At 43.3% G+C, this 4,342-nt stretch overlaps 1 protein-coding gene across 1 annotated transcript in view; it reads left to right on the plus strand.

Annotated features, from left to right (window-relative positions):
* Positions 1-1,616: 1,616 nt before the first annotated feature.
* dennd2b (DENN domain containing 2B) overlaps positions 1,617-4,342 on the plus strand; it is a 45,292-nt gene continuing 42,566 nt past the window's right edge. The window contains exon 1 of the mRNA XM_079996994.1: positions 1,617-1,707. The gene's annotated coding sequence lies outside the window, so the exon portion shown is untranslated. The remainder of the gene's footprint in view (positions 1,708-4,342) is intronic.

Genomic DNA, 4,342 nt, shown 5'->3' on the forward strand with positions numbered 1-4,342 from the left:
GTGATTCTTTCATCAGTAGTCTCCTGCGATGTAAAAGCTATGTATACATCAGCCGCAAACATTTCAGGCTTATTTTTTCCAACTTGTCGGTAATATCTTATTACACTTGATGGAACTAACTTAATGCAGTGTAAATTATCCACGATCCAAAACTTGGAAACATACAAACTAGAGGACTAAGTCTGCCATCAAATGCTTTGAAGGTGAATAGGCACTGGATGTGGCAAAATAAATAATGTGGTGAAGCACATTAGATATCTTAGGTTTGACATGTTTCACTCAATATATCATGCTCAGGAATATGATCCCAAGTGGAAATAATATTAGCAGGTTGTGGCTCAAGTCTTGATTTTCCACAGGAAACTATGGGGCACATAGTGAGCAAAAGCATTACCAGCTGCTTTGGTCCCTGAGCAAATCAAATAGTTGAGCACAATTAACCCAGCAGTAGCCACTAGAATAAAACCTGTCGGTACACAATAGTCTTTGGCGGCTGCTTAAATACAGGGTCGTTAGTTTTGGTCGTTAAAGCTGTGTGCATCCCTCCACACTACCCCGTCCCACCGCCAGAGGGCAACGCTACGATTCCCCCCCCCCCCTACAGTATAAAGCAGAAAATGTTCATTTCATCATCCCCTGGAAGTCTTGGTAAAACTCAAACGCTTACTTATAACTGAAATGTCAAGTTTTCTTAAAGAAAGGTTCACTGGCCCTTACAATTGTTTAAAACAGAGAGCGTCTATGACCGGCTCACATTAGTTTCCCCCTCACACGCCGTGTTTGATTCCTTTCCTTTAATTCCCTGTCCTTTTCTTTCCATCATTTCATTTCCTTTCCTATTAACTCTCCTTTCCTCCCCCCCCACTGCTTTCCTTATCTCCCCCCCCCCCCAACTTGTTTCCCTCACCTTCCTTATAGTTCCTTTCCTCTCCTCTCTTTTCCTCCCCTTTCCAATTTCACTCCCTTCCCATCCTCTCATCCCCCCCTTTCTTTCCATTTTCATCCATTCATTTCCCATTTCCCCTCCTTTCCATTACCACCCCCTTCTATTTCCACCCCCCTTTACTTTAGTGTTAAATCCCCTTTTCGCATTTTATTTCCTCCCCCCCTCCTCTCCTTGTAGTCCCTTCCCTATAATTCATTTATATTTCCTTTCCATTCGTTTCCTTATCTTTCTTTCTTCCCTCAGCCGAACTTTCCTTTCCTCGGCTTTGACTCTTGAGGGTCCCGATCCCATATGCAATCAATTTGGCGTCATGCAAACCCTGGATCTGCTCAGTCCATTCTTCCAATATCCAATTATCCAAGTCTTTCTGCTCTGGATCCACTTTCTTTCCCCTCCTGCTTCATCTTCTTTTCTCCCTTAAAACAGTGGAAGCTCAAGGCGACGACTGTTAAAATCCTGCCTTGAAATTTCCATCGTTATATATATATATATATAGCTATATATATATATGTGACCATTCAGCCTGTGGTGATGAGGCAGACAGAAATATTATTTGTAAGAATGAAGCTGCAGTGATTTATTCTCCCCTGAATGATTTACATGGAGCTCTGTCATCGTTTCCTGTGCAGTCCCATTTTTCCTTTTTTCCCCCTCAACATTACTTTCGGCGCAGAGAAATCGGGGTTTCAGGCTACTCAGGCAGAAAGCTCCAAGCCTCTGTGAGAGAATGGATTACTGAAGAAACTTGCAAAGGCAATCGGGTAAGTGCTCAATTTGACAATTTTGGAAAAGTGTAAAAGATGATTTGCGTTGTGATTTGGACAGTGTTGACTTTCTTGATTGCTGTGCCTAATTATAACGAATACAGTGTGTTGATAGGAAAGTAGGTAGATGCTCTTTGTGAAATGTATTTGCACAGTGGGATTTTGAAATTCATCGACTTCGTGGGTTGTCAGGCAGCGTTTGCGGAGAGAAGTTTTGGGAAAATAAGTCAACAGGGTCAGTACGGTGTTTTCAGGTGTAATGATGGGGGCTGACCGACAGGGGGCGCCTCAGCAGTTCAGTTCTGACACTGTGCCTAACTCACCTTGACATTGTTTGATTTGCTTGCATAGTGCAGCAGGTTAGTCTGCTATTGGTTTCTTGGTAAACACACACCCCGACACACACACACACACACACACACACACACACACACACATACACACACACACCCCGACACACACACACACACACACACACACACACACACACACACACACACACACACACACACACAGACACACACACACACACACACATACACACACACACACCCCGACACACACACACACACACACACACACACACACACACACACACACACACACAGACACACACACATACACATTCACAAGTGTTACTGAGGAAAATATTATAATTGCAATTCAGGAGGATGACAGATAGATAGATAGATAGATAGATAGACAGATAGATAGATAGACAGATAGATAGATAGATAGATAGATAGATAGATAGATAGATAGATAGACAGATAGATAGATAGATAGATAGATAGATAGATAGATAGATAGATAGACAGATAGATAGATAGATAGATAGATAGATAGATAGATAGATAGATAGATAGACAGATAGATAGATAGATAGATAGATAGATAGACAGATAGATAGATAGATAGATAGATAGATAGATAGACAGACAGATAGATAGACAGACAGACAGACAGACAGACAGGCAGACAGACGGATGATAGATAGATGGATAGATCAATGGATAGATAGATAGATAGATAGATAGACAGACAGACAGACAGACAGACAGACAGAGGGATGATAGATATATAGATAGATAGACAGACAGACAGACAGACAGACAGACAGAGGGATGATAGATAGATAGATAGATAGACAGACAGACAGACAGACAGACAGACAGACGGATGATAGATAGATAGATAGATAGATAGATAGATAGATAAAGAGCTAGATAGATTGACAGACAGATGGATGATAGATAAATGGATAGATAGATAGATAGATGGGTAGATGGGTAGATAGATAGACAGACCGATGATGATAGATGATAGACCGATGAATAGATAGATCAATGAATAGAGAGATAGATAGATAGATAGATAGATAGATAGATAGATAGACAGACAGACAGACAGACCGATGATGATAGATGATAGATCAATGGATAGATAGATAGATAGATTGACAGACAGACAGACAGACAGACAGATGATAGATAGACGATAGATCGATGGACAGACAGACAGACAGACAGACAGATGATAGATAGATGGACAAACAGACAGACAGATGATAGATAGACGACAGACAGACAGACAGACAGACAGACAGACAGACAGACAGACAGACAGACCGATGATGATAGATGATAGATCAATGGATAGATAGATAGATAGATTGACAGACAGACAGACAGACAGACAGACGATAGATAGACGATAGATCGATGGACAGACAGACAGACAGACAGATGATAGATAGATGGACAAACAGACAGACAGATGATAGATAGACGACAGACAGACAGACCGACAGACAGACAGACAGACAGACAGACAGACAGATGATAGATAGATGGACAGACAGACAGACAGACAGACAGACGGACAGATGATAGCTAGATGGACAGACAGACAGATGATAGATAGATGACAGATAGATGGACAGACAGACGGATCGATAGATGGACAGACAGACAGACAGACAGACGACAGATAGACGACAGATAGATGGACAGACAGACAGATGATAGACGACAGATAGATGGACAGACAGGCGGATCGATAGGCGGACAGATGAAGTGGTTTTTAAGAGCTTGCTGGGCGCTGAGAGGAAGGGAGGCCGTGAGGAGCTCGCAGGCCTGTGAGGGAAGCAGTGGGAACGTGAACAGCGTTTCTTTCCACCAGAGTTACTGTAACATGGAAAATACAAAACACATGTTTGGATGGGTGGGCGCCGGGCTTTGGGAAGATAATGTGGAAGATCATCATTTCTCGTCATAATTTCTCCGCTGACAGCGAATAGGAGGGCCGCGGTGCACGGGCTCGTACGTTGAACGGCCTCATGCACTTTCGGTGTTTTTCCATTTCCTGTGAACTGCAGACGCCGGGCGGAGTCAGCTGTCAAGGTCAGATTTCCGCCTCCTAATTGGTTTAGCCGTGTTGGCACTTACCCGCCGCCGCGCTGTGGTTCGGCTGCGTGCGTAGGAGGGTATCGACCCGATCCGGCGCGTATCGCCTGAGACGGAGGGTATGGACCAAATATAGTGTGCGGGTTATGGAATGCTGTATTTGCTTTCTCAGCCTCATGAAGCAGTATTGAAAAGCCTTCAAAGTTGCTCCCTCCGTGGGTCATCAA

Source organism: Zeus faber (assembly GCF_960531495.2).
Source record: "Zeus faber genome assembly, chromosome: 3".
Taxonomy (NCBI): domain Eukaryota; kingdom Metazoa; phylum Chordata; class Actinopteri; order Zeiformes; family Zeidae; genus Zeus; species Zeus faber.